Source organism: Triturus cristatus, chromosome 8 (assembly GCF_964204655.1).
Source record: "Triturus cristatus chromosome 8, aTriCri1.1, whole genome shotgun sequence".
Lineage (NCBI taxonomy): Eukaryota > Metazoa > Chordata > Amphibia > Caudata > Salamandridae > Triturus > Triturus cristatus.
In genome coordinates this window covers 1,600,872,736-1,600,883,097 of record NC_140591.1, presented here as the reverse complement: position 1 = coordinate 1,600,883,097, position 10,362 = coordinate 1,600,872,736, and the positions used below count along the sequence as shown (strand labels likewise).

The window sequence follows — 10,362 nt, the reverse complement described above, 5'->3', positions numbered from 1 at the left end:
CAAGAAGGTCAAAGTATAACATATATTTATTATACAATGAAGTGAATTCAAAAGCTCACATATTCAGTGACAATAAGCGTGACATAAAAAATGAAAGTGAACTTTAAAAGAAGACATCGCATTGACAACAAGAATTGAACCACTTTCTTTTAAACTTAATATGAGGGGTTCATGTTGTAAGCGGTCGACGACGTTTCGAACTCAGTGAGTTGAGTTCATCTTCAGGACAAAAGTGAGCATCTATAATTGTCAGTGTAGATATAAGGAGGGGTCGAGTATATCAACTAGGATTTTGATTACTAATCACAAAATGTTCTGTGCAAGTTACTGCATCATAGTGGGGCCCTTAGTCCCAGAGGTCCCAGCGCGAAGCAGCACTTGAACAGGACTCGCTCTATCTCACCGGGAGGCACGCATTCAATGCATTTCTATCCAACTATTAAATCCGCACCTGATTCTTTGAGGTTCCTCCAAATGAATTCATATCGTTTCTAAAGCCTCCTGCTATGACTAAGGGCTAAAGTGAGAGATACCCCAATGAGGTATGGAAGGATATATTTATATATCCTGGGTTACTTACTAGAACTTTGTCTCTGACCCAGGTAAATTGGCCGTGAAGACCCATTGAGGCATTATATACATTCTCTATATATATAAAAAAAAAAATTCACTACACTTTATTCACGTTATTACACAGCACTGTGACATAGGAGGCACAGCTCATTGAGGCATACACACCTCCTCCCCCCACTTTTTATTAATACCAGCTCATAGGTATATTAAAAATCTTTTAGACCGACGAGCCAGGTATTTTTTTATCTCACTTTCTCAATTCACTCCCGACCCTTCCTCTCACACGCTACCAAAACACATAGCTGTTTCACAAAACCAGTGCTCCCACGTACACGTAGGTCGTAGCACGCCCCGTCCCGTAGAGGGGCGGGAAGACCCCTATGATGAAGCATGACACCAAGGGCCCTTTTGGTGTGTGAGGGGTATTTAAACAACTAGTGTGTACTTTCCACCATTGTGGGGTTCTACACTTTATCTGGGGAAATTTTGACTTACTTATACATCTGTGGGTGGATCACTATGTTTATTGACTGAATCTTGGGAGGACGTATCCACCTCCACCACTCAGGTTGAGTGGTACCTCTCTACTCCCCCTTTTTGATTTTCTTATGTCTAGGCAGCGTGCAGCTGCGGGAGTTTTTTTCCTTCATTCTAAGCATTGCTTATATAGCTCAGTAGGGACATTTCTCCCTTACTAGCTTTTCTTCCCCAACATAACACACTCCATAGAATTACACACATTCTTTTGATCATAGACTACACCTACACATACAGGTACGCAAGATGGCAGAAAACGTTGGTCTGACCTTTGCGGAAGATGAAGTGGAGAGGATTCTGGCACCCATTAATCCCTTTGAAGGGTTAAGCAACACCGACCCCGGTCCTAACAATGCAGACTGGGATGAGTTAGCCAATCTAAGAAAGACCCAAATAAAAACCGCTCTTCATGACTTATTAATGACGGAGTATTTACGAGCAAATGCGGCCCCCCAGGGTCTAATAGTCCGCAACGAACCATACATTTTCCAACATGACAAAGTTTTCAAACGCGATTGGTCACTAATCTCGTGGCATTGTACCCGGGATTGGTTGGTCCTCATTATAAAAACAGCCACAAGACTCACTCAAGAACTCAAAATTGATATTCAAAATTTGGAAGTGCGACTAAAAGCTTATATTTCTCCAAGTATCCTCAAGAAACGGCTGGAGGAATTGAATCAAGAGATTACTGAATTTGAGATGACTCTGAAACAGAGCAAATACAATAAGCTGAAGAAGGATACATCACGCTTCAGCCATGAACAGGTGTACCCTTACACGCGTGACGACTATGTTGCAAAGAATCAGGACTATAATTCTGACGGTGATACCTCCGATACCGGCTCTGACAATTCTAACTCGAGCAGGGGAAGCGGTAGACGTTACAACAGGGGAAGGGATAACCAAAACCAACGACCTTTTTACCCAAGAGGGAGAGGCTGGAATGGCTATCAAGGACCACCTCAATATCCCCCCTTTATGTACGGACCTCAACCGATGATGGGGGGACCGTTCCCCCACTGGATACCACCCCCACAGGAATATGATTATAACTATCAACCTCCACCGCCTTTTTTAGGGGCACGTCAAGGACCACGAAGAGGCCGAAACAGAGGAACTCACAACGTCCATTGGTCTACGTCAGAAGTCGAGACCCCTCGAGTATCAACCAGAAGCATGACCAGCAGTGCGCCATCACTACCATCGACCAGCCGGAAGTGAGCTTAGTGGTGAATTTGACCAACCTGACATTAACATCAACCCAGAAAAAGGTCCTAGAAAAAGGACTGGGTTTTGTACCCACGAATCGTTTTGATAAATTCAAAGCCTGCTCAGAAATGACCGAATTCATTCGGAAATTGAAACTGAAGGCATTCTTCAAAGACCAACCCGTAGAGATGGATGGCAATGACACAGGATTACGTAATAAATCCACCTTCGTCCCTCCTGACTCTTCACTCCCTGTTGAACTCCTGGCCTTTGAGAAGGCAGTGATGGGAGAAATCCAGGGTTTAACAACTAACTGTACAACCTTCCAGAATACATCAAAGGAAGAGAAAGAGGCAATACATCAACTATCCATGAACCAAGATATCGTAATTAAACCTGCGGATTAGGGAGGAGCCATCGTACTTCAGTCAGCAGAAAATTACGACAATGAATGCAGAAAACTTCTAGAAGACCATAGGAACTACGGCATCCTGCATGATGACCCCACAGAATTCATTAGGGTCAGAATTACGTCTATGGTGGAAGAGGCAGTGACCCACAACTGGGTATCCAAGAAAGAGGCGGAATTCCTGATCAACAAATGCCCGAGGATCCCCTATTTCTATACTATCCCAAAGATCCACAAAAATCTTGATCACCCCCCAGGACGACCTATAGTTTCCGGAATCAATTCTCTCTTGGAACCTCTCTCAAAGTTTGCGGACGCCTTCCTTCGTCCCCTGGTACAGGCGACTAGTACCTACTTGCGTGACACCAAGGCAGTGTTACAACTACTGAAGGATATCGAGTTCGACCCCACAAAGAACCTCCTCATGGGACTTGATGTGGAAAGTTTGTACACAAGTCTCCCTCACGATGAAACCATGGCCATCATCGAGGAAGTCCTTTTCACTATGAGTTGGGACTACCAGACACCTCGTAGTGTAGTGTTGGAATGTATCTCACTGGCACTCACCAAAATTTTTTTTATGTATGCCAACACTTTCTATGAACAACGACACGGTACCAGCATGGGAAGCACATTTGCTCCAAGTCTGGCAGGCCTCTATGTCCACCACCTGGAAACAAATAAGATTCTGGATAACATCAACCCTTTCCTGCACCACATCAAGGTTTGGAAGAGATACATCGACGATGTTCTGGTAATATGGGAAGGTGACAGTGTCTCAGCCGAATCTTTTTTAGTTTGGCTCAACCAACAGAATACTTTCCTCAGATTCACACACACATTATCTAATTAGAACCTGGTGTTTCTAGATTTGAACATCTACCCGGAAGATGGCATACTGAAGACAACCACACACTTCAAAGTAACAGCCCAAAACTGTCTGCTATTATTTAACAGTTTTCACCCCCGACATCTGAGGGAGAATCTACCTTACGGACAATTCCTCCGCTTGCGGAGGAACTGTACCGAACTACGAGATTTCAAACAACAGGCCAATGATTTGCGTAGCAAGCTAATACAACGCAACTACCCTGGTAAAGTAGTTGACAAAGCATTGAAGAGGGCAAAAAACAACAATAGGGAAGCCCTTTTGGAGGACAAGGTGGGAACCACCCCTGAAGAAAGACCTATATGTGTTACCACGTATAACACTCACTCCAACCAGATCACAAAAATAGTGCATAAACACTGGCGTCTCCTGAACAGTTGCGATCTCAACATCACAAAACCAATGTTCGCGCACAGGAGGGGTAAAAACTTGAGAGATATGCTCGTCTGGACAAGACCAAGGCGAATACAAAGGACAGTATCTGAATGCACACTACCCCCTGTACAGGGACATTACCCATGCGGTAATTGCAGTACATGCCATCTTACAAACAAGAGTACACACATCAAGTTCAGGAATGGCAGCGAATGGGACCAGAGGAGTTTCACCAACTGTAACAGCAGAAATGTAATATACCTAATCACCTGCCCCTGTGGGCTGGAATATGTAGGTATGACTACCAGAGCGGTGAAAGTACGCATTGGGGAACATCGAAGTAACATTAGATGTGGTAGAAGCACAACAAAGATGTCCAACCACTACCTAACCACAACACACGGAGTGGAAGATCTAAAATGGACAGTGATAGAGCGACTGGAAGGAGAAAACGGCCTTTTCGAGAAGGAACAACGTTGGGTGTTCCGTTTGGGAACACACATCCTGGGACTTAACGATGAGATCCCATGGAACCAATTCCATCGATGAACATTAGAAATTTTTGTGTAATTGGAATAACACTGTATCATTCAAATTTGCTATCTTTGTCACATATAAGGCCGACCTACTGTGTAAACTATGAGAACATTAGTCCATATGCCCGCTTATATACTTCTTGAAGTAAAACCCTCCATTGAACCTACTTTGGGTAGGCATGTACCAATGACTTCCCTATGCAGATAAATCTTTTTTGTTCAGTTTTGAAAAAAGATATTAGCAATCTAGTAGGATTGCGAGCCTCTATCATCCTTCTATCTTGGCAATCTGAGCTTTTATAAAAACTAGCTCCCTGGCTCAAACCATCGCTATCTTTCTCCTCAAAAATCATCCCTATAATGTAATCCGGTGAATACATGCTCCTGTCATTACAAAAATAATTTTGCTTTGGGCGCTACCTTGCACACCCGCAATAAACCCCCTCTTCCTACGGAGCAAGCTATCCTTTTCCTGGAAACATCTAGAATACATATTTCTTTTTGTTTCCCATCATGAATCTGGTAATTTGTATTTATACCATATTGTATGGCCCCTACATTTTCACTCCTCCTCCGCTTCCCTTTGTGGGCTAATCCACGTAATTTCAATGCCCATGTATAGCGTTACTTACTAGAACTTTGTCTCTGACCCAGGATATATAAATATATCCTTCCATACCTCATTGGGGTATCTCTCACTTTACTCGCCGATCGACAAAACCAGACTATTTCCGGTTCTGTGGTACATGGTTACATCGATTGGGGTGACAAGAGTCCTTTTTCTTAATTGTCATACATATGAGTATGGCACCTCCCCGCAATGGGTTTTTCCCATATGTTCACTCTATTTATTTTTCTCCCACTCGCGAACCCGGACACTTCCGGTTCCGGGTCATCACTGGCAGAATGAGCGTATCCCTGCCGGCAAGCTCCACTAACTTCCTTTCGCGCCAGTATCAATTAACGATACTGGTTCTACACGGTATTTAAACGGACCTTCACCATGGACTCACTTGTCCTACGGAGCCACACGGTGAGGTCGTATTTAGGAGGGCAGCGAACCTGGGAGTTGTAAGTACTGCACAGCCGAGATAAAAAACCTCGTAACCATGGGAACTTTGACTTACAACCTTTTGATCAAATCCAGAGGCAAGTACTTCATCCACTTTTTTTTCTCAGATAGCCTATCAGGCACTCCTACGACCCGTGCATTAGGCTCATGACGCTGTTGATATTACAGGAATCAAGTATGTCTACCCCATTTTTGTCCTACCACAAACTAAGAGCCATCATAGTGATATTGGACAGAATATTGGTGTAGTGTTCTAGATTTTTTAGAGTGTGTGTTTTATGTTTTATGTGTGTTTTTGTTGTGTATTGTGGCTATCATTGTATTACTGCTTGCCCCACGTCGCACTGAGACACATCACGCAAGCTGACTAATGATAAAAGTAGATTATTCTATCACTTTTTTTCAGGTCACTGAATGCTCACGATGGTACTTACATCTAAGCAGAGGTCAAATGTCTTTATTCTTTCCCCATTTATGTGTTTTTCTTCCAGGTAAATTGGCCGTGAAGACCCATTGAGGCATTATATACATTCTCTATATATATAAAAAAAGATTTACACTACACTTTATTCACGTTATTACACAGCACTGTGAGTTTAGGGAGGGATCCTTATGGTCCTGAAGAAGAAGCTTGGGGAGCTTCGAAACATGTCGGCAGACATAGGAGGCACAGCTCATTGAGGCATACACACCTCCTCCCCCCACTTTTTATTAATACCAGCTCATAGGTATATTAAAAATCTTTTAGACCGACGAGCCAGGTATTTTTTATCTCACTTTCTCAATTCACTCCCGACCCTTCCTCTCACACCCTACCAAAACACATAGCTGTTTCACAAAACCAGTGCTCCCATGTACACGTAGGTCGTAGCACGCCCCGTCCCGTAGAGGGGCGGGAAGACCCCTATGATGAAGCATGACACAAAGGGCCCTTTTGGTGTGTGAGGGGTATTTAAACAACTAGTGTGTACTTTCCACCATTGTGGGGTTCTACACTTTATCTGGGGAAATTTTGACTTACTTATACATCTGTGGGTGGATCACTATGTTTATTGACTGATTTGCACATGGCCATGTCTGAATTGGGGTGGTGTGGTGAGCAAAAAAACGATGGATTTAGGCCCAGATCTTTGTACTGAGGTGAATGTATGACATTGTTGTGCATTCTGTCCATCAACTGTTGTTTTTGCAAGAAAATAAAAATGACACAACAAAATCTTTCAGCAGCCGCCACTGCTGATTGTCTTCTTTTTTTCCCTACCCACTGCTAGCCTCGCCCGCTGCATTGCAAGCAAAATGAAGAGAATTCGAGTACACGAATCTGGTTATTCGAAACGAAAGAGAAAGGTGGCTCAGCAGGCTTTCGTAGCGTCACAAGAAGGAGCAATCCTGAACTTTATCAACCAAGGGAAACATAAAGATGGAGAATCCTCTGGCCAGAGTAATGCTGATGCACTAGGTAAAACAGGCGCTGGCGACCATAAAGAAGAACAAAAAAATTATGATATCCATGAGCAGAATGATACTCATGAGTAGACCAATGAAAATGAACAAGGTGACTCTGAAATTGATACAAACATGCAGCAATTACCAACTCAGGATGAGGATTATTACAAAAGACCCTCAGACAGAGAAACTGAAACATCATTCATCGGTCCATCAACATCTGGCATTCTGAAGGAGGTTCAGAGTTTACAGACGGATGATGCTGGTATTGAAAAGGAAGCCAAAGAGCAAGACCATGTTACAGACCCGTGTTCTGAATATGATTTATGTGATTGGAGGGATCCTGCTTTGTGGCCGAACTCTCTTACGGACGCGCAACGTGTTTTTCTTGTTGAAAGGGGTCCCTCCAGAGACCCAGATTCTAAAACAAAGTATCCAACTGATGAGCACTCAAAAAGTAAACGTCGTTTTTCTGTTACCATGTTCTCACGGAAATTAAGGAATGGTAAAATTATAGATAGGCGCTGGCTTGTCTATTCAAAAAGCAATAATGCAGTATTCTGTTTTTGCTGTAAATTGTTTTCTGACACATGGATAAAATGTACTAATGATGGAAATGACGACTAGGCACACATGCACAGTTGTCTGTCTGATCATGAATCCTCTTCAAAACACATGCGCGCCGTCAGTGCCTGGGTTGAATTAGAAAGAAGGTTAAAACAAGGACAGACAATAGATAAAGAACAGCAGAAGTTACTGCAAGTGGAAAGTGATCGTTGGGGCAAGGTCTTGGAAAGGATCATGTCCATTGTTCACTTTCTAGCAGAACGAAGTTTGGCTTTTCGTGGTAGAACTGATACTTTGTTCAAACACAACAATGGCAATTTTCTAGGTCTGGTTGAGCTGCTAGCCAAGTATGACCCATATATGCATGAGCATGTGCGTAGAATTAAATGCGCTGAAGTCCATGACCTTGGGCAAGAATATTCAAAATGAAATAATTAATCTTATGGGAGCTTCAGTTTTGGACAACATTATTGCAAAAATGCAAAAGAGTAAATATTTTTCTGTCATTTTGGATTGCACACCTGATGCAAGTCATCAGGAGCAAATGACGATGGTCCTTCGAATTGTGAACGTGGAAACGATGCCAGTCGAAATAAGTGAATTTTTCATTGGATACTTGCCTGTTGAAAGCAGCACAGGTGCTGGTCTCACAGAAGCATGTTTGCAAAAACTGCAGGCATTGCAATTGCCATTTCAAAATTGCAGAGGCCAAGGGTATGATAATGGGGCAAATATGAGAGGCTGCAAGAGTGGTGTTCAGAAACGTTTACTTGACATGAATCCAAGAGCGTTCTATGTTCCATGCGGTTGCCATAGCTTGAATTTAGTACTTAGTGATATGGCGAAATCATCCACTCACGCTGTAACTCTTTTTGGAATCTTGCATCAAATTTACATACTGTTTTCTGCCTCAACACAGAGATGGCAAATACTCATTGAGCACGTTAAAGATCTGACAGTAAAGCCCACATCCGAAACTCGATGGGAATGCCGTATTGATAGCGTCAAGGCTGTCCTTTTCCAAGTGGCCGCCGTTTATGACGCCGTGGTTGAAGTATCAGAGGAAGCGAATGACCCAAAGGCCAGAACTGAGGCAGCCGGGTTGGCTAAGCAATAAAGGAGTTATGCCTTTCTAGTATCGCTGGTGATTTGGTATGACCTTTTGCAGCAAATAAATCTCGTTAGCAAAATCATGCAAAGTAAGGATATGCAACTTGACATTGCATTGAAATGCCTTGAAAAGACAGTCCAGTTTCTGGAAACGTATAAGGAGAGTGGTTTCAAATCTGCACAAGTTTCAGCTAAGGAGTTGGCGGAAGAACTGGAGATGAGCTCAGATGAGATACGTTTTCCTGCATCTACAAGTTTGCGAAGAAGAACGATTAGGAGACAATTTCAATACGAGAGTCGTGATGAGGGAATCTTAGAACCAAAAGAGAAATATCGCATTGAGTTCTTTAACGTCTTGATGGATCAAGCAATTATGTCCATGACTGAAAGGTTCACTCAGATGAAACATCACTATGATTTCTTTGGATTCCTTCACGACATGGGGAAAATTGCTAGCATGAACGATAATGAATTGATGAAAAGCTGTGCAGATTTAAAGCATCGTGTTAACCGACAGATCAGACTCAGATGTTGATCCTGGAGATTTACATACCGAGCTGCGAATGTTCTCCTCCTTGGTGCCAAATAATGCAACAACTTTGGAAACATTACAATTCATTTATGAAAACAAACTGAGCACTGCAGTTCCAAATCTTGCAGTGGCTTTACGCATTGCGTTGACAATCACAGTTACAGTGGCTTCAGGGGAAAGAACTTTTTCAAAACTGAAATTGATTAAAAATTGTTTGAGGACATCAATGACTCAAGAGAGACTGAATCATTTGGCCCTGTTATCAATTGAACATGACATTGCTAGATCTCTGGATTACGGACAGCTTATCAGGGAATTTGCAGCACAGAAGGCTCGCAAAGTTGACTTCCTCTCATAAAGAAGTACGCAAGATGTTTTCCATGGTTTTAATCAGACTCGCTATGTTGCTACTCACTTGGTATGCAGAAATGAAAAAAACAGGTGGTAAGATAACGAAAGAAGGAAAATGGAAAAGTGGAAACAATATAGAAGAGATAACAAACAGTAAAACACAAAAAGGTAAAAAAGTAAAAGAAAAAGTTAAAAAACATAACATAAAAACAAACAAATAAAAAAAAAGCTGGGTATTGCTGCTACCTCCACGTGGTGCCTGGTGGAAACAGCGAAAGCTGGCAAAACGCAGCGGCGAATTTTGGCAAAAGTTAAACACTTGTGTCATGAGGCGGCTATGCAGTGTCTGCAACGGACATGGCCATGCGTAAGACACCATATTCGATATGGTATCGATATTACTGTTTCCGGGCAAAGAGCCACAGATTCTTTCTCTGTGGGGGAGCTGTGTGTCCGGGGGCCCCTGTCATGGCCCTGCAGCCGTCTGTGCCAGTCCCTCACGTCGTGTGTCACAATGCCCTCCTCCTTCTAAATGTTATCGTTCTGAGACGAATTCGGAAGGGTAGGAGCAGCCGCAGGTACTGGTCATCTAATGCCTTCTCTGGACGTTTTATAAAACACCTTCCTGAGCTCCTCCCCGCCCGGACCTGCTCTTCCGGGGCCCCCTACCTACGCTCCCTGCACAGGGCCACCATGAGCCTAGAGCCGCCCCTGCCTGAGCTTACCTCAGAAATGGAGAACTAATGGGTGATT

At 43.1% G+C, this 10,362-nt stretch overlaps 1 pseudogene; it reads left to right on the top strand.

Moving 5' to 3' along the window:
• Nucleotides 1-7,986: 7,986 nt before the first annotated feature.
• LOC146806294 (zinc finger MYM-type protein 1-like) lies at nt 7,987-9,261 on the top strand (annotated as a pseudogene).
• Nucleotides 9,262-10,362: the final 1,101 nt, after the last annotated feature.